General features: G+C 47.9%; 1 pseudogene; it reads right to left on the bottom strand.

The window, feature by feature from the left end:
• Positions 1–12,139: 12,139 nt before the first annotated feature.
• Positions 12,140–14,113, bottom strand: LOC120246267 (annotated as a pseudogene).
• Positions 14,114–20,330: the final 6,217 nt, after the last annotated feature.

Raw genomic sequence — 20,330 nt, 5'->3', positions numbered from 1 at the left:
AAGGTCGAGCCCGCTCGTGCCGCTGAGGACGCAAAAGCCAAGGTCCCAGACAAGGAGCGCATCCTGTGTGCGGAGCAGCTTCCGGTTTTTGCAAGCGAAGGGCTGGAGGATGACCGCGCCCCTCGACTCCCGTGTGTCCGGCGGGGGGTCCCCCTTGCACTTGGCCGAGCCTCCCCGACCCTGCTGGCCCGGAACAACAGCTGCGACCAGGCGATCCGCCACAGGGGTCCTGTTGGCCCGCGTCCCCCGCGCTGTCCCAGCCGCGCCCTGCGTGGCCAGCCAACGACCCGCACCTCCCCCCGTCCCTCTGCCAGCAGGGCGGCCGCCCGTCCAAGTCCCAAGGCCCTGGGGCCTCAGTACAGATTCCCTTTCACGGACTTGAGCCAAGCAAAGCAAAACCAACATGCGGGGCCTGAGGAAGCTTCTCTCTTGAAATCACAGGCCTCAGGAGGCAAGTTAGAGAGCCGGGGGTGCAGTGCGAACATTGTGTGTGACAGCCCTGGGCAAGCCCCTCTGAGCACCTTGCCTCCGGGGACTGGCCCCGGCGAGGAGCGTTAGGATGATGTCTAGAGGCCCAACCGATCGCACGTGATCATGGCCATCAAGGGTCTGGAGATGCTCCCTTGAGAGCCGGCTGACGCTCCCGTGACAGAACCTGGCCACGAGGTAAGCATCCCAGCTCTGAGCCAGGGAAGCGGCTCCGTGTTGCTGGAGAGCACTTGCTCCGAGCCCTGCTCAGTCTGGGTTTGGGTCCCAGTGCCTCTGCTTAACAGCCATGTGGACCTCAACCTCCCCATCTGTAGAAAGGGCTGATACTGCATGAGGGTTGCAGAGGATTCGTGAGCTAACGTTTGCAAGGCACTTAGCACGGTTCCTGGTATAGATAGGTACCAACCAGAGCACCAGTGGTGAAAATTAGCAGGACAGAGAAAACACACCGTAACAGGGGCACCTGGGTGGCTCGGCTGGTTGAGCATCAGACTTCAGCTCAGGCCGTGACCTCACGGTTCGTGGGTTCGAGCCCCGCGTCGGGCTCTGTGCTGACAGCTCAGAGCCTGGAGCCTGTTTCGGGTTCTGTGTCTCTCTCTGCCTCCCTCTGCTCTCTCTTGGTCTCTCTCTCAAAGAATAAATACACATTTTTAAAAAACGCACAGTAACAGCTTTGTCTCCTGAGCCGGCTGAGTGTGGCACGGTGCCCGGCGCCATCGCCGGGAACCCAGGAGCTGTAGGGCTTGGCCTCGGAGGCCCGCGGCGACGGGCGGTTTCGGGTGTGCAAGCTGCAAACGCTGTTGCCCTGGGGAAAGTCAGTCTTCAGGTTCGCAAAGTAATCACACCACCGTCCTGGAGAAACGCTACGGAGGTGTCCCTCCAGTAAGCGTTTCAGAACGAAGCGATACCCCCGCCCCCCAAAAGGATCGCATTTTCAGTAGTGCCTATTTCACAGATGGGGAAACAGGAACCCAGAGAGGGGACAGCTGAGGGCGGCGCGGCCGGGGACGCCGGCATGGCTGACACCGACGCTCCCGGCGCCCTCCGGGACGCTGAGTGTCTGCACCCGGATCAGATCAGAGAGCCGCGGACCCACCGAATCCGCGCCGGGCGCTCCCTCCCGCCGGGCAAGGCGCTGTCCGCCCAGCGCGGGCTTCAGCGAGAAGGAAAGCGGCAGCGCAGGCCTGCAGCGCCCCCTGGTGTACAGAGCCTCGCCCGCCCGCCCGCAGGAACCGGCTTCTCGGGCCCCGGACGCCACGCAAGGCCTTCAGGCGGGGCTCCACGGCGCCCAGCTGCAGTCAGCGGTAGTAAAGCATCCAAGATCTGGCGTCAGGCCCGCTACTTTTTTTTTTTTTTAATGTTTTATTTTATTTCTAGGAGAGAGAGAGACAGTGTGAGCAGGGGAGGGTCAGAGAGAGAGAGAGAGACAGAATCTGAAGCAGGCTCCAGGCTCTGAGCTGGCAGTCAGCACAGAGCCCGACGCGAGGCTCGAACCCACGAACCGCGAGATCATGACCTAAGCGAAAGTCGGACGCTTAACCGACTAAGCCACCCAGGCGCCCCCAGGCCCGCTACTTAAGTTTAAAATGCGGGAAGGCTGCCCCGCAGGGCCACCCAGGGCGGTGCACCCGGGGACAGTAACAAGCTGGGGCGCTAGGGGACAGCTTATGTTTGACAAGCAGAGTGAGTCACTTCGTTTTCATGGGTTCTCTGTCGATTGGGTAATGTGGATAATCTGGGGTCCTAGGCCGTGCCGAGTGGTCTGGCACCTGGTGTCCGGGCGATGAGGACCGGTGAACAGGGGCCCCAGAACAGAGGCGCTGAAAAGGAGGTGCCTGCTCACAAAGGGGGACTGGCTGGCGCCCAGCCGGGGCCTCAAAACTGGATCAGGACAGCACTTAAAACAAGCTAACTTACAGGGGAGGTCTGGATACACGGACGAGACTTTGATGAGGAGAGGAAACTGCAAACCATCAAATTGCAAAGTGACCTTTAACGAGATAATTGAAAATCCCTGCACATTCGACTATTAGAAAACCCACTGTCATGTAACCTGGCATATATCATAATGGAAAATAGAAAACGCTTGTAACTGAACAATAATAAAATATCACTTATCCAGAATTGTGGTGGGCAGCTGAAGCCATCCTGAGAGGCTAACTCAGTCCTTAAGTGTTCGTACCAAAAGATGAGAAAGGATGAAAAGTAAGGAGAACTGTCCAAATGGAAAAAGAAACAGTAGAAATATGAATTGCAGAATAAACTCAAACATGGTATTGAGGAAATAAACAATAAATAAAAAGGCAGAAATTAAACAACATTTGGAAGTAAAATAAAGTCAATCCAGTGTTTGAAAACATAAACAAAACTGACAAACCTCTAGGAAGAAAGGTAAAGGAAAAAAAGGAAACAATCTTGGAATATCAAGGGAGATATAAATACAGAGCAGTGATTAGAAGGACAAGAAACATTATGAAAGATATTATGAATTTGAAAACTTAGATAAAATGCATAAATTCCTAGAAACTTACTCACCAAAATTGGCTCAAAAATAAATACAAAATCTGGCCGCCTGGGTGGCTTAGCCGGTTAAGCCTCCGACTTTCGCTTGGGTCATGATCTCGCGGTTCATGGGTTCGAGCCCCGCATCGGGCTCTGTGCTGACTGCCGGCTCAGAGCCTGGAGCCTGTTTCAGTCTGTGACTCCCTCTCTCTCTGACCCTCCCCTGCTCACGCTGTCTCTCTCTCTCTCTCCTAGAAATAAATTTAAAAAATTTTTTTAAATAAAATAAATACAAAATCTGACATAATTGTTTTAAATTGAGTCAGCACTTTAAATGCTTTAGCACAAAAACAAAGTTAAAAAACTTCAAGACAGAATTTTACAGGCAAATTCTACAAACAGTCAAGGTACATATAATTATACTCTGATGTGTCTTCCTCCCCTCCCCCTGCCATAATTACAAAAATAAAAATGCTCCTAAAATCATTTTATGAAGTTAGCCTAACCAAACTGTATGAAAAAAATAAAATTACTCAGTTTTTATTATTTTTTTAATGACCTGAGCTGAAGTCAGATCTCACGGTTCGTGAGTTCGACTCCGGCGTCGGGCTCTGTGCTGACAGCTCAGAGCCTGGAGCCTGCTTCAGATTCTGTGTCTCCCTCTCTCTCTGACCCTCCCCTGCTCATGCTGTCTCTCTCTCTCTCTCTCCTGTATAATTTTGGAAGGTAAGGAAATGAGATAGAATTAAAATATTGTTCAATAATAAAATATAAAACAGGAGCTCTCTCAGGGCGCCTGAGTTGAGTGTCCGACTTTGGCCCAGATCGTGATTTTGTGGTCCCGTTCTTGTGGTCATGATCGTGAGTTCGAGCCCCACATTGGGCTCTGTGCTGACGGCTCAGTGCTTGGAGCCTGCTTCAGATTCTGGGTCTCCCTCTCTCTGTGTACCTCCCCCACTCACCCTCTCTCTCTCTCTCTAAATATAAACATTTAAAAAAATTAAAAGCAGGGGTGCCTGGGTGGCTTAGTCAGTTAAGCATCCGACTTCAGCTCATGGTCATGATCTAGGGGTTCGTGGGTTCGAGCCCTGCGTCAGCTTCTGTGCTGACAGCTCAGAGCCTGGAGCCTGTTTCAGATTCTGTGTCTCCCTCTCTCTCTGCCCCTTCCTGCTCATACTCTGTCTCTCTCTCAAAAATAAACATTTTTAAAAATTCTTTTAATAATTAATTAATTAATTAATTAAAAATTAAAAACAAAAAAGCCCCAAAACCCAGGAGCTCTCTCCTTTTTTCCGCCATCTTGGTGTGTGCAGGTGCCTGCTCCTCACCACGTCTTCTCACAAGACTTTCAGGATCGAGCCATTCCTGGCCAAGAAACAAAAACAGATTTGTCCCATTCCCCAGGGGATTCAGATGAAAACTGGGAGTAGAATCGGGTACAATTCCAAGAAGAGGCATTGGCGAAGAGCCCGGCTGGGGATGAGGGACCTCACGTGAGACAGCGCCCATGTTCGTGCTGCATGAAGGTCACGGGCTCGTGTCCTATCATTCTGTAAACGTCACCACTACCTGAGCAGCAGACATATTTTATCGGGAAATGACTTGCCTCCATTACTATGCTCCTGCACCAGTAGGTTGGCTCAGTAATAAATATGTGAGAATTTTGGTTTGAAAAAATAAATAAAAATAAATAAATAATAAACGAGAGAATGATCAAAACTAAAGTGTTCCACATTTTTTTAATGTTTATTTTGAGAGAACATGAGAGCAGGGGAGAGGCAGAGGGAGAGAGAGGGGGAGAGAGAATCCCAAGCAGGCTCCTCACCATCAGTAAAAAGCCCGCCATGGGACTTGGACCCACGAACCATGAGATTATGATCTGAGTCGAAATCAAGAGTTGGGTGCTCAACTGACTGAGCCTCCTAGGTGCCCCTAAAGTGTTCCACATTTTTTTTTTAAATTTATTTATTTTTGAGAGGAAGAGAGAGACAGAATGTAAGCCAGGGAGGGGCAGAGAGAGAGGGAGACACAGGCTCAAGGCTCTGAGCTGTCAGCACAGAGCCGGACGCGGGGCTCGAACCCACAAACGGGGAGATCATGACCTGAGCCAAAGTTGGAAGCCCAACCAACTGAGCCACCCAGGCGCCCCAAAGTGTTCCACATTTTAAAAGTCTTACATTAAAACTTTATGAGTTAACCTTGTTGTTTAAAGTTTAAGGGAAAACTCTAAAAGGACAGAATATAATTTTTTTTATTTTTTTATTTTTGAGAGAGAGAGACCAAGCAGGGGAGGGGCAGAGATGGAGGGAGAGAGAGAATCCCAAGCAGGCTCTGCACAGTCAGCCCAGAGCCCAATGTGGAGCTCGAACTCACAAACCATGAGATCATGACCTGAGCTGAAAATCAGGAGTCGGATGTTTAACCGACTGAGCCACCCAGGTGCCCCTAGAATATAATTTTTCAAATAAAAAAATAATATAAAGAATAAAAGTGTCTCAATTCAGGGCGCCTCAGTGGCTCAACCGATTAAGCATCTGACTTCAGCTCAGGTCATAATCTCATGGTTCATGGGTTGGAGTCTGCATGGAGTGAGCTTGTGGTCAGCTCCACTTCTCTCCCTTTCTCTCTTTCTCTCTCCCTCCCTCTCTCTCTGCACCTCCATGACTAGTACTCTCTCTCTCTCAAAATAAGTAAAGATTTTTAAAAATTAAAAAGTAAATATTTTAAAAAAGTGTCTCAATTCAAAAGTAGTTATCACTACTTAAAAGACTGAATATTCTATGGTATTTCTTTTTTGTCTCAAACATTAGAAGTTAAAGCCCATGAGCGCCAGGGTCTTTGTTTCTCTGTTAGCTAGTACATACCTCGCCATATCCAGCATCTACTACAATGTCATACATGGAAAATAGATGAAATTATTTGCTGAATGAACACATTACAGTATGATACAGAATGAACACATATTGTATCGAGAAATAATCTGGTAAAATTTGTTCTTCCTAAGAAAACAACACAAAACCCTTAAGTGTAAGGGTGATCGCTGGTTAATTTATGTGTCAGATTGAAAGAATGGTGACAATGCAATTGCACAATATGGGAACGGCTAAGTAAACTGAGGAACACTCGACGAACCACCGTTCATATAGGCATGAAAGTTGTTTGGGAAGACAAGGTGGTGAGAAACGAAAATGGGTGACTTATCAGAGGTGACAAAGCAGGGCTTAAGTCTAGGGTCCCAACAATGTGACCTAAGCTGATGAACTAGGAATGGTTGAGCATTCACCTTAAATCCACGTTGCCACCGTAGTTCTCCTGTGCCAGGACATTTGAGAACATTCCAAGATAAAGAAGTGCTACCTAACATAAAACAAAATGGATTTTTAATCACAAAACATTTTCCAGGGGCTCCTGGGTGGCTCAGTTGGTTAAGCATCTGACTCTTGACTTCAGCTCAGGTTCATCTCATGGTTCATGGGTTCGAGCCCTGAGTGGGGCTCTGCTGACAGTACTAAGCCTACTTGGGATTCTCTGTCTCTCTCTCTCTCTCTCTGCCCCTCCCCACCTCTCTCTCTCAAAATAAATAAATTTAAAAACCACTTTTCATACTTGATCAATGGTACTTCAAAACAGTATGTAGAGGGGCACCTGGGTGGCTTAGTCAGTTAAGCGTCCGACTTTAGCTTAGGTCATGATCTCGCGGTTCGTGGGTTCGAGCCCCGCGTCGGGCTCGGTGCTGACTGCCAGCTCAGAGCCTGGAGCCTGTTTCGGAGTCTGTGACTCCCTCTCTCTCTGACCCTCCCCTGCTCACGCTGTCTCTCTCTCTCTCTCTCTCTCTCTCCCCTAGAAATAAATAAAACATTAAAAATTAAAAAAAAAAAGATTGTTCAAAACAGTATGTAGAGAGGTGCCTAGGTGGTTCAGTCAGTAGAGCATAGGGCTCTTGATCATGGGTTTGCAAGTTCAGTCCCCACACTGGATGGACTGGATAACTTAAAAAAATGAAAATCTTAAAAAAAGTTATGTAGAAAATATTAAATTTTGCTCTTTTCTGAAAATATTTAAATTTTTTTGATGTTTATTTTTGAGAGAGACGGAGACAGAGCACAAGCTGGGGAGGGGCAGAGAGAGGGAGACAGAATTTGAAGCAGGCTCCAGGCTTTGAACTGTCAGCACAGAGCCCAAAGTAGGACTCGAACCCATGAACCGTGAGATCATGACCTAAGCCAGTTGAAAGCTTAACCGGCTGAGCCACCCAGGTGCCCCTGGAAATATTTAAATTTTAATAAATAAAAATGATAGTGAAGATATTGTCAAGCAAAAAATGTTTGTGTGTGTCTGCATGTGTGTTAGACATGCACTTATGTGCGTGTGTGCCTAAATGCATAGTTTTGGGGACAAAAATTATCCCATGAGCGAAAAGATAGTTTCAAATGACATATGAGATAAAGGGTTAATATCCAAAATCTATAAGGAACTCACCAAACTCCACACCCGAAAAACAACCCAGTGAAGAAATGGGCAGAAGATAGGAACAGACACTTCTCCAAAGAGGACATCCAGATGGCCAACAGACACATGAAACGATACTCAGCATCCCTCCTCATCAGGGAAATACAAATCAAAACCACACTGAGATACCACCTCACACCAGTCAGAGTGGCTAAAATGAGCAAATCAGAGGACTCTAGATGCTGGCGAGGATGTGGAGAAATGGGCACCCTCCTACACTATTGATGGGAATGTAAACCGGTGCAGCCCCTCTGGAAAACAGTGTGGAGGTTCCTCAAAAAATTAACACTAGAAGGGCGCCTGGGTGGCTTAGTCGGTTAAGCGTCCGACTTTCACTTAGGTCATGATCTCACGGTTCGTGGGTTCGAGCCCCGGATCGGGCTCTGTGCTGACAGCCAGCTCAGAGCCTGGAGCCTGTTTCAGAGTCTGTGACTCCCTCTCTCTCTGACCCTCCCCTGCTCATGCTGTCTCTCTCTCCTAGAAATAAAACATTAAAAAATAATTAACACTAGAACTCCCCTATGACCCAGCAATAGCACTGCTAGGCATTTACCCAAGGGATACAGAAGTGCTGAGGCATAGGAGCACGTGTACCCCAATGTTCATAGCAGCACTCTCCACAATAGCTAAAACATGTAAAGAGCCTAAGTGTCCATCAACAGATGAATGGATCAAGAAGATGTGGTTTATCTATACCATGGAATACTACATGGCAATGAGAAAGAATGAAATCTGGCCATGTGTAGCAACATGGATGGACCTTGAGGGTGTTATGCTGAGCGAAATAAGTCAGGCAGAGAAGGACAAATACCATATGTTTGCATGTATAGGAGGATTAGGAGGAACTTAACGGAGGACAGCGGGGGAGAAGAAGGGGGTAAATGGTGGGGGAGAGGGAGAGAGGCAAACCATGAGAGACTCTTGAATGACGATACCAAACTGAGGACTGATGGGTGTGTGTGGGGGGCGGGGGAGAGGGGAGATGGGCATGGAGGAGGGCACTTGTGGGGATGAGCACTGGGTGTTATATGGAAACCAACTTGACAATAAACTATTTGTAAAAAAAAGTTATCCCATGAGCAATACACCTACAATGGCCTGAACTAACAATAAGCAAACCCAGGAAGAGCTGTCCGTGGTCCAGGAGTATGTGTTGATCACAAAAGCCCTGCTCCTTCATACCTTTTTGAAACTGGACTCATTTTACTTTATGAGACAAGCACACATCCTTAACAGTTCTAAGATGTATTTGAATACCTTGATTTATTTAAGGAGAAAATGAAGGTGTTGTAATCAATAACTGAGCCCTGGAAAAGGATCGCTCCTGCATATAATTGAGAAGTGGGACTGGCTGGTCAAAAGCGTCAGTCACGCTACACTGAACATATTTTAACATACAAAACTGATTTTAGAGCCATGAAACAAAGAAATGTATTTCCGGCTCCGAGCGTAACATAATTTATTCATGAGCAACATCTGTTCATCAACTAATTTTGCAAGTAAAAGAATATTTAGAGTTATACTGCTAAAACCCACCCACCTAATATGTTTTGAAATGCTTCTTTCAGCTCCTCTAAGAGTTTGGTGTTTCTATTGCCTCCAGAGTTGGCTGTCACTCCAAACTCAGTCACATCTTCATCTGCATCCTAGAGCTTCCCACGGGTCAGGTGCTGTGAAGTAATGTAGCCAGTCTTCAGTTCAACCTTATTGTATACCTAACATTTAGATTCAGAAGGTCAAAATGAATTTGGATGATCCAAAGGATATTATCATTCCCAGATATGTGGGAAATTGACATATGAAAATATATTCCTTCTCGGGGTGCCTGGGTGGCTTAGTCGGTTAAGCGTCCGACTTTCGCTTGGGTCATGATCTCGCGGTTCGTGGGTTCGAGCCCAGCGTCGGGCTCTGTGCTGACTGCCAGCTCAGAGCCTGGAGCCTGTTTCAGAGTCTGTGACTCCCTCTCTCTCTGACCCTCCCCTGCTCACGCTGTGTCTCTCTCTCTCCTAGAAATAAAACATTTAAAAAAAAAAAAAGAAAATATATTCCTTCTCAGGAAATTGAGAGTTAAGTTTCAAAATTCTGACATAGGAGAGTGCTCGAGAAAATCACAACAAAGTCAAGCTCACACAGCGTATGGCTCAGCAGGCATGATTTATTATGACTGAGCCTGGAATATCTGGGGAGAAAATCTTACTGTAAGCTAAAACCTAGAAAAACTCACATACTTAGTTTTATGATAAAGGCATTACCCCAGCTGTTACATCGTTACCGTTCTTGCCCCCAAGCTAAAACGTAATGCTTCATTTCAGCACTTATTTAAGGGCCACACAGCCTAATTGATTATACGTATGTACAGTCTTGTCATCACTGAGTTCAGAATTAAAAAGGTAAAAACATAATATACTCATCTAAAAGAAATTGGGGGCACCTGGGTGGCTCAGTCAGCTGAGTGTCTGACTTAGGCTCAGATCATGATCTCATGGTTCCTGAGTTCAAGCCCCACATCAGGCTCTCTGCTGTCAGTGCAGACCCTGTATGGGATCCTCTGTCCCCCACCCCCACCTCTCCCCTGCTCACGCTCTCGCTCTCAAAAATAAATTTAAAAAATAAAACTAAAAAATAAATAAAATCAATGGAAGAGCACCTGGGTAGCTCAACTGGTTGATTTTGGCTCAGGTCGTCATCTCACAATTGTGAGATTAAGCCCCACACTGGGCTCTGCACTGAGTACTGAGCATGGAGCCTGCTTGGGATATTCTCTCTGTCCCTCCCTGCTTGTGTTCTCTCTCTCAAAATAAACATTAAAAAAAAAAACTGAAAGTCATATATGAAAACTAAAATATTGGGTTGAGTCAAAAATATATACAATATATACAATTGTGTGTATATATATATACAGTGTGGTGATTCTCAAAGTGTGGTCCTAGGATCTCTAAGGGGCTCGAAGATTCTTTCAAGGAACCCAGTATTTTTGTAACACTACTAAGTTAAATAATAATAAATTTTAACTATTCTCTCTCTAAAAAGTGTACAGTGAGGAGCTGTTTGGGGGCACCTGCGTGGCTCAGTTGGTTAAGAGTCCAACTTCGGCTCAGGTCATGATCTCATGGTCTGTGAGTTCGAGCTGCACATCAGGCTCTGTGCTGACAACTCGGAGCCTGGAGCCTGCTTTGGATTCTGTGTCCCTCCCCCTCTCTCTGCCCTTCCCTGCTTGCTTTCTGTGCTTTTCTCTCAAAAATAAACAAAATTTTTAAAAAATAGTAAGCAAAGAAAAGGAGCTGTTTGTTGGAATGAACAGAGTCTTCAACACCAGTAGCTATTTGCTAGCCAGGTTCGCTGGATGAAGAGTGCAGACACTGCAGACTTGCCCGAGGTACAGAGGCAAGGAGTGGAGGAAGGACAGACGCTTGTTTGGAGCGGGTAGAAAGCTCCGTGTGGCAGAACATAAGAACGGTGAGGGTGAGGCTGACGTTATCACTGGCCGTCAGTCTCCTTTTCAAAAGTGAAAAGCCATAATCTAAACAATCTTGTTCTCTCTCGCAGAGGTGAGCGCGCGGATGACAACAGTTCTAGCAGACGACCTGCTGAGCGTTTACTTGGTGGTGAATGCTCCACCGAGCACGCGTCTGCTGTCTGCTCCTGTCCTCACAGCAGCTCTGCGACGTGGGTGGTTCCATCGTCTTCCGTATGATGACAGGGACCCTGAGATACAAACGTGTCAGCAGCAGGCGACATCACAGAGCTGCGAGCGATGCGGCCGGTGCTCTGAGCTCCTCTTCCTCACATGAGATATGGCGAAGAGGGCTCAGCGCCCTTACAAATATGCCACGAAGGGGTCAACTCCTCTCTCCTGGTTGTCTTTGGAGCTCCTGCTGGCTTTCTTCTACCTCGAAAGTGTGTCTGTCCTTGTCTTCCGAGAATGCTGCCACAGCCTCTTCCTGGAGCCGAATCCTAACAATTCTTCCAGTCCAGGGAGGACAGGAGACACCAGCCAATTTCTCTCTGCACCCAAGGGACCATACAGCGGCTAACACAGCCTTTCTCAGACTCTGAAGAACTAAATATGCATTATTTTCTAATTATGAACAAAGGCATCAGTGTGAACCCAAGACGAGGCCAAAGCGGGGCGCCTGGGTGGCTCAGTCGGTTGGCCGACTTGGGTTCAGGTCATGACCTCAGGGTCATTGAGTTCGAGCCCCACATGGAGCTTTGAGCTGTGAGTGCAGGGCCTGCTTGGGATTCTCAGTCTCCATCTCTCTCTGCAACACCCCTTGCTCTCTTGCTCTCAAAAATAAACATTAAAAAAAAAAAAAGTGAAAGGATTCATCAAAGGGCAAACCCAATCACTGCAAAGGGAATCAGCGGCCGATTAATGCTCTTAATCCTCCCAGCCCCCTCCGTAAACCTTCGGCGCCAACTGAAACCTGGGCCCCAACAGCCACGTCCCCACCCCACCCCCAGCCCACCGCCAGCTACCGTTAGAGACTCACTGTGGAGGGGGGTGGGGGGGGCGGCTCAGGATCATGGGTCATGGGATTTCTATGTCCTGGGGCAGATTGGGGGCCCCGGGGAGAGATGAGGCCAGGTCACTCGGCAGCGGGCCCCCAGCAGGAGAGTTCTCCCGCCTTCCAGTGCTTCAAGGCAGGTGGGAGCCGCGGCCCAGCGACCAGCGCCTCCCCTTCCCCGAATCCTGGGTCACCCGCCGCTCCCCAGCCCAGCTGCGTGTCAGGACCCAGAGAGCCTGAAAAAGAACATGGCGGCGGTGGGCGGTTAACCGCCGCTCCGCCCTCAGGTCTCAAGCCGGAGAGCGTCTGAGCACGTGCTTAGCACAGCCAATCAGAGGCAACGGGGAACTGACGGCCGCGTCTGAGTGGCTGGCCTGGAGGCGCGAGTCTCGCCGCCCAATCAGAGCCACGTGAGCTCTGAAACCGCGTCTGGGGCGCGCGGGCCGTCCTTCCACCTGCCGCGGGAGCCGCGTGGGGGTGGCCTGTGAAGGGCGCAGGCCTGGCGGCCGGTGAAGGCCAAGAAAAGGAAGCAAGTCTTGGGGCCAGAGCCACGGGGGCCTCCACAGGTCTCACCCTTGTGCCCTGTCCGAGCTCAGCGCCCAGAACCCCGGAAATGCCCAGCCTGAACTCACAGTTCCTTCCGCCATAAATGCCCTCTTGCTTTCTTTCCCAGTTGCCTCAGTTCTTCATTCAAAGGCCAACGCAGTGCCAGCCTGGGAGCACCTGAGCTTAGTCACCTGCGTTGAGACTGCCCTGCCTTGGGCCCTCTCCCGTCAGACTAGGAGTTTGTCACACAGCCAAGAAGCGGAGGCAGGGTTGCCCAGAAACGACTTGCAAGGGCTTTGGAGGCCGAGGTTAAGCTTCATTCACAGCCAGGCTCCACAGCCACCGTGCTGTGTGACCTCGGGGAAGGGAATGACCCTCTCTGCGATCAGTTTCCTCGTCGGCAGAAGGGAAGGAAGATGGAAAAGCCTTCGTTAGAGTCGTTGGACAAATGAAACTATAAGTAAAGAGGCAGATAAGCCTAACACAGCTTCTTCTCACGTCCCTAACCTGAAGAATGAGAGAAGGTCAGGGGCTGAGGAGTGGAAGGGGGGTTGATGGCACCTAATGTTACCTAAAGGCTCCTTTGGGAGTCGGCACTTCCGGATTTGGGGCAGCTCAAGGTGGCATTGGCAGAACTGGATCCAGAAAGAAGACGCTCCTGGAAACTGTTTTGTAGCGTGAAGAAAATAGGGGTGAGGTCCCCTGACCAGGAGGGTTTCGGCAGGAAGGAGGGTCCTTCAGCAGGTGGAGCTGAGCAAGAAGACCCCCTCAGACTTTATCCCAGACTCAGAAGGGAACAAGTTCTCTGGCAGTTTCCCTCTGGGCCCTGAGCCCTCTGGTCTCTGAAATGACAGAACAGGGCTAGACATCTCAGCAGGGCCACTGGGTTATGGAGGGCAGCTCAACCTTGGAAAAAAAGCCAAACATTCCCAAACCCTTTCCCCTTGATGATGCAGTAGGGAGCCCCCATCTTACAACACAGGGCAGGTAGAACAGCCAGTTCAGTGGAATCCACATCGTGTGCAATGACTACCAGCTGAGCCTTGTTGTTTTCCACTGTGGTGGTGACAGTATTCACTCCAGCTCAAAGGACAGGCAGCTTCTTAGTGGGGACATCCCCTTTGCTGGTAGCTTTCTTCTTGGCCCGGGCCACCAATCTCTGCATCTTCTCTTGTGTCGTTTCTGGTCTGTATCTGTGGGCCAGCTGAAGCAGTCGGGTAGCTGCCTGGGTGAATAGTTAGTCATTGGAGGCACTTTTAGACGTTTATAGAGAATAGCCCTTTGCTGCTGCACCTGGATGTAGCAGAGCCATCTGACAAAAGGGTGAGGTCCCTTTTGGGCTGGATGTCCTGTCTGATGCTATAATTCTTGGCCCTTTTCTTAAACAGGGGACTGACCACTTTCTTGGCCTCCTGCTTCTTCACAACAGCAGGGGCGAGGGCCACCTTCTTTCCTTAACCCTTCTTTCCTTTCGGGCTGTTGGATGGCGGGAGGAGAGAGCAGTTCACCACCCCCGCTGCCCGTAACCCTCCTTGCTTTTTTGCCTCCCTTCCACCTCGTTACAATGCAGTGACCTCCTCACTGGAATTCACTTCAGTAATCATCAACTCCTTATCCTCTCTGCTCCTAAGTCCTCTTACTTGGGAGAACCCCAGCCCTAGTCAATTTAACTCTACTTATCTGTCACCTGAGTCTGAGCAGCTGAATGTGGTGGGAGAAAAAAAAAACAACAAATTGGCAAATAGTCTTTTTCTTTTTGGCAAAGACCTTCCAAAAATGAATAAACGTTAAAAAACTTTTTTTAAAAACTGTTTATTTGGTCTTGGCTTTACCCATAGGAGTTGTGAACCTGTGACATTCTCTTTGATACCAGACAATCTCATTTTCCCTATTAACTTTCTTATGGGCTATGTCATCAAATTCTGAAATTCTCCACAAAAGACCCAAAACTGACCAATATTTTAATGTACTAGGACTTGAGATTTTCATTTTGGGGGGAAAATTGCCTCCAAGTTTTAATTGGAAGGTAGTTAGAATAATGCTTTAGAGAAAAATTGTATTAACATGACATTAGAAGTCCATGCTTAAGAGTCATATACAAATTATTTTTATTTTTTTTAATTTTTATTTTTTGAGAGAGAGAGATCTGAGAGAGAGACAGAAGGTGAGCAGGGGAGGGACAGAGAGAGGGAGACACAGAATCCAAAGCAGGTCCAGGCTCTGAGCTGTCAGCACAGATCCCGACACGGGGCTTGAACTCATGGACCTTGAGATCATGACCTGAGCTGAAGTCAGATGCTTAACCGTCTGAGCCACCCAGGTGCCCCCATATACAAATTATTTATGGTATTTGCACACTGATCACCAAACATCAGTAAAATCTGACATAGAAAATAAGGAAAGAAAAAAATGTTAAAGTTTCTTCCCTTTATAACACACTGGCCAAAATAAATACAAGAACAACACAGGTGAGACGCCAGGGCCCCAGTGGGCTGAAGTAGAGATCACAGTGTCCAGCTATGGGATGGCCTTGGGTTTGGCCTGTGCAGCTCAGAAAAGTGGTCTGTCGTCATTGCCTCAGTCTCTAACATAGGCCATTTGACACCCCCCCCGCTAAAATGCACAAAATGCCACATCATTAATTGTAAAAAGTCAACCTTTTTAAAAAGATTTTCTTTTTAAGTAATCCCTACACCCAGCATGGAGCCTGAACTCACAACTGTGAGAGCCACATGCTCTACCGAGGGAGCCAGCCAGGCACCCTTCAAAGTTCTTTATTTAAAATGAAGTCATTTTAAAAGTATGTCAGGGCCACTGGCTGGCTCAATCAGTTAAGCATCCACTTTTGATTTTGGCTCAGGTCATGATCTCAAGGTCGAGCCCTGTGTTGGGCTCTGCCTGGGCGTGGAACATACTTAAGATTCTCTCTCTTCTTCTCCCTCTGCCCCTCCCCAGCTCACTCTTTCTCAAAAAAAAAAAAAAAAAAAAAAAAAAGTATGTTATTTTTCTTGATTTTATGTAAAGGGCCGTCAAATAAGATTATCTTTCTTCAAGCTTAATTCCTGTGTTCACTGAATTTCCATCCTCCCCAGGCAGCCTCTGGGCCATTTCCACAAAGGGACCTCCTCCTCTGTGGTTATGCCTCCTATAAAAAAAAATACACTGTTGTCTTTTTGTATATAAATTTATGGGTTTCATTTTCTCATTATGGACCTTCTATATCTTTTTTTTTTTAATTCCGGTATAGTTAATGTACAATGTTATATCAGTTGCGGGTGTACAATCTACTCAGAGCTCGTCATGGTAAGTGTACTCTTTAATAATCCTCATCACCTGGTTCACCCATCCCCCTCAGTCCCCTCTGGTAACCATCAGTTTGTTCTCTATAGTTAAGTGTCTGGTTCTTGGTTTCTCTTTCTCTTTTTTTTTCCTTTATTTTGTTTGTTAAATTCCACATATGAATGAAATCATATGGTATTTGTCTTTCTCTAATTATTTTGCTTAGCATTATACTCTCTAGATCTATCCGAGTTATTGCAAATGGCAAGATTCATTCTTTTTTATGGCTAACATTCCATTATATGTATATACCACCTCTTTTTTTTTACATTTTTATTTATTACTTAAGTACTCTCTACACCAAACATGGAGTTCAAACTCATGACCCTGAAATCAAGAGTCACATCCTCCACTGTCTGAGCCAGCCACACACCCTATATCACATTTCTTTTATCCAATCATTATTCTAGGGACATTTGGGCTGCTTCCATAATTTGGCTATTGTAAATAACGCTGCTATAAACACAGGGGTACATGTATCCTTTCAAATTAGTGTTTTTGTATTCTTTGGGTAAATACCCAGTAGTACGATTACTGGATCATATGGTAGTTCTATTTTTAATTTTTTGACGAACCTCCATATTGTTTTCCACAGTGGCTGGACCAGTTTGCATTCCCACCAACAGTGCACAAGGATTCCTTTTTCTCCACATCCTTACCAACACTTGTTGTTTCTTGTGTTTTTGATTTTAGCCATTCTGACAGGTGTGAAGTGATATCTCATTGTGGTTTTGATCTGCATTTCCTGATGAGTGATGTTGAGCATTTTCTCATGTGTCTGTTGGCCATCTGGATATCTTCTTTGGAGAAATGCCTATTCATGTCTTCTGCCCATTTTTAAATTGGATTATTTGGGGGGTTTTTGATGTTGAGTTTTATAAGTTCTTTAAATATTTTGGGGGCACCTGGGTGGCTTAGTCGGTTAAGCGTCCGACTTTCACTTAGGTCATGATCTCGCGGTTCGTGGGTTCGAGCCCCGCGTCGGGCTCTGTGCTGACTGCCAGCTCAGAGCCTGGAGCCTGTTTCAGTCTGTGACTCCCTCTCTCTCTGACCCTCCCCTGCTCACGCTGTCTCTCTCTCTCTCCTAGAAATAAATAAAACATTAAAAAAAAAATAAAATCTCTTAAAAAAATATTTTGGATACTAAAATTATTTTTAATGTTTATTATTTATTTTTTGAGAGTGAGAGAGCAGGGAGGGGAGGGGCAGAGAGAGACAGAAGGAGACAGAATCCGAAGCCGGCTCCAGGCTCCAAGCTGTCAGCACAGAGCCTGACATGGGGCTCGAAGTCACAAACTGTGAGATCTTGACCTGAGCCAAAGTCAGACACTTAACCGACTGATCCATCCAGGCACCCCTAGATACTAACTCTTAATCAGATATAGCATTTGCAAATACCTTCTCCCATTTAATAGGTTGTCTTTTAGTTTTGTTGACTGCTTCCTCTGCTGTGCAGAAGCATAGTCCCAATAGTTCAATATTGCCTTTGCTTCCCTTGCCTCGGGAGATATATCTAGAAAAATGTTGCTACAGCTGATATCAGAAAAATTACTGCCTGTGCCCCCTCCTAGGATTTTTGTGCTTTGAGATATCATACTTAGGTCCTTAATCCATTTTGAGTTTATGTTTGTATAAGGTATAATAAAGTGGTTCAGTTTCATTCTTTTGCATTTTGCTGTCCACCACCCTTTGTTGAAGAGACTGTCTTTTTCCAATGGCCTAATCTTGCCATCTCTGTTGAAGATTAGTTGACCATATAATTGTTTCTTTCTGGGCTCTCTATTCTGTTCTGTTGATCTGTGTGTCTCATTTTGTGCCAGTACCATACTGTTTGGATCACTACAGCTTTGTAGTATAACCTGAAATCTGGAATTGGGATACCTCCCTTCTGGTTTTTCCTTTTCAAGGTTGTTTGGGCTCTTTGGGGTTTGCTGTAGTTTCATACAGATTTTGGAATTGTTTGTTCTGGTTCTGTGAAAAATGCTGCTGGCATTTTGATAGCGATGGGCATTCTTTATTCTTTCCTAGTACTCTTTCCACAAATGCTGTAGGCGTTCAGCGTGAGGAGGGACATAGGCCAAGTCCGTCTGCAGACTAACTCTCTGCCTGACCTATAGCAGTTCCTTGTATGAGCGGGAGCCATGTTCCCACCTGCAAGTGTGTTGGCTCATTCTTTCTAGTTCTTCATGTTCAGGAGGTGGCTAGTTTTGCTTCGGCACCATCTAGGACCATTTAAAACCAATTAGTCTTCCCAATTAATTCACCATTTCCAGTGTTGATCTTTTTTTCCCCCCAGCAAGTCTGTGTTTTACTTTTTTGAAAGCAGGGTTCTGATTTCCATTTACTCTTGAGTCTCTGTGCCTCGGCTCATACGAGAACGAAGGCGATTCTGGAAGAAATGAGGAGATTGAGAAGGCGACCCTTTGGTGAAGAGGAAGACGTATGGAGTTTGGAGCTGGGTTTGGGAACAGATACTTCCGGCGACACTGAGAAATGCGAACGTGACCTGCTTAGTCCAGAGTCATACAGACGCATCGTTTTGGCTGCGGGGTGTTCTCACATTTCAGCCTGGTGGCTCTGTGATGAGAACGTACTTTCTGTTCAGCCAAGCCCTTTTGGGGCCTGCCAGGACAGGTGGCCTCACAACAACTTGGTTTTCCTGGGTGGGGTGATTTCCTTGTGTTTCATTCAGAAGACGTCAACTTTGATTTTAGTGATTGAGGCTCATCTTGGCAACTTTTACAGTCGAGCGTTGCCAGCACACTTTAAAGAGGCCATCATGTGTAACGTCCCGAGTTCTATTTGCAGATTTCCCTGAATCTGAAAATTTTCATTTCTGGCACCGTGTCCTGGTCAGGGAGAAACTCCACCGCATGCGATTTCAACAGCCACATGGACCACCTTCTGCCGGGTGAGTCACTGGCTCAGATGAGGGGCCGGCCCGGGACGAGTGTGAGAACAGGGGGAGACGCGGCCTCTGGGCTGGGCTGAGATCCTCTCATCAGGTTTGGGAGCTCAGTTCAGGAATGTGCCCACAAGGTTCGGGTTTGTCATGGGAGTGAGGAGGGAAAGGGTGAGGGATACACCCAGAACACACCGTCGCCGGCACCTCGTGCAAGGGGGGCTGAGCAGGCCGCGGCTCGTCCAGGTTCTCAGTCAAGTCCAGCGGGAGCCCCGGGAAACAGGCTCTGGCGGGGTCCCAGCAGCGCGTGGTGGTGCTACCCCCTCCACAAAACCACACCGTAAACTGAAGCGATCTCCCTCCGTAACACTTTTTTCCTAAAGTGAGGCCGACCAAGAGGAGGAGATGGTGTTGGAGCCACGGGAATGGCCGGGGTGTGGCCCAGCATGCACTGGTGTGGCCCGTGGGGACACAGGCCACGCAGCGCCCTTTGGTTTTGAAGAGCCACGCCCTCCTCGCCTGGGTTCCTTTCTCTTCTGCTCTGAGCACTTTTACTCTCCATGTGCTGGATGTGCGTGTGTCTGTGTCCGTGACTAGGAGCCTCCATGTTCGTTGTTGCATATTGGCCAGTTCTGCAGGGTCTGTCGCCACCGACTCAACGTGTGGTTAAACCGCACCCATCTCCTCTCTCCCGCCAGCTGGCCTCCCTGAGCGGCTTCCTTCTGCCTGTCACAGACGCTCCCGCTGCCATGCGCTCAGCCACAGGCTCCAGCGGCCATGCTGTTCATTCACGAGCTCATTCAGTGGTCAGATATCCAAACACGGGTTGCAGTTTCCTGTGTTTTCTTTTTCAATTTTTATTAGCTTTTATCACCAGCCTAAGTTAGCTTATTTATTGATTTATTTGTTTTGTTTTGTTTCCCCCTCCTCCCCCTTTGGGGTCACTCACTGCCCTATTCACAGGGCCCATAGGGTCTAGCATGAAGTCAGCACTCAATCACGTGGTTGGAAGTGAACGAACAGATCTATGGAAGGTGTTTAGGATGTTGTAGGCAAGATCAGTTCCAACTAATTATGTATTTGGTCTCCTCTGCCATCGCTTCACTCTATGCATCGTGTGCTCTAGAACACAGTTTTCTCGAGTGCCTCCATGAGCCAGGCACTGGTCAGGGCGCTAGGGATGCGCAGTGAACAAGGTGGGCGTGGTAAAATGCTCTCATCACCCACCCCCCAAAGCCAAGCCACTGAGCTCCGCTCCAGGGCCCTCTCCCTCCCTCAGAGCCCATGAGCCCTGCTGTAAGGAACTCCTGATGGGTGGTGGCGAGGGAGCGGGGCCGGCTGAAGGTTGGGAGTCTGGTGCCATGGCCTCAGTGAGAGGCGCAGTGAGAGGTGAGAGACAGGCCAGAGGGAGACAGGGGAAGGTGGGAGGAGCTCCAGCTAAGGGATCCCGAGGGGAAAACATGCCTGGGGAGGGCGGCGGGGAGGATCTGGAGGCCTTGTCTGCGGTGGACCTGGAGGTGGAGATGTTCTGCCTC

The sequence above is a fragment of the Hyaena hyaena genome, unplaced genomic scaffold, assembly GCF_003009895.1.
Source record: "Hyaena hyaena isolate Hyena2069 unplaced genomic scaffold, ASM300989v1 scaffold_459, whole genome shotgun sequence".
NCBI classification, from domain to species: domain Eukaryota; kingdom Metazoa; phylum Chordata; class Mammalia; order Carnivora; family Hyaenidae; genus Hyaena; species Hyaena hyaena.
This window is presented reverse-complemented; position numbering and strand designations above follow the sequence as displayed.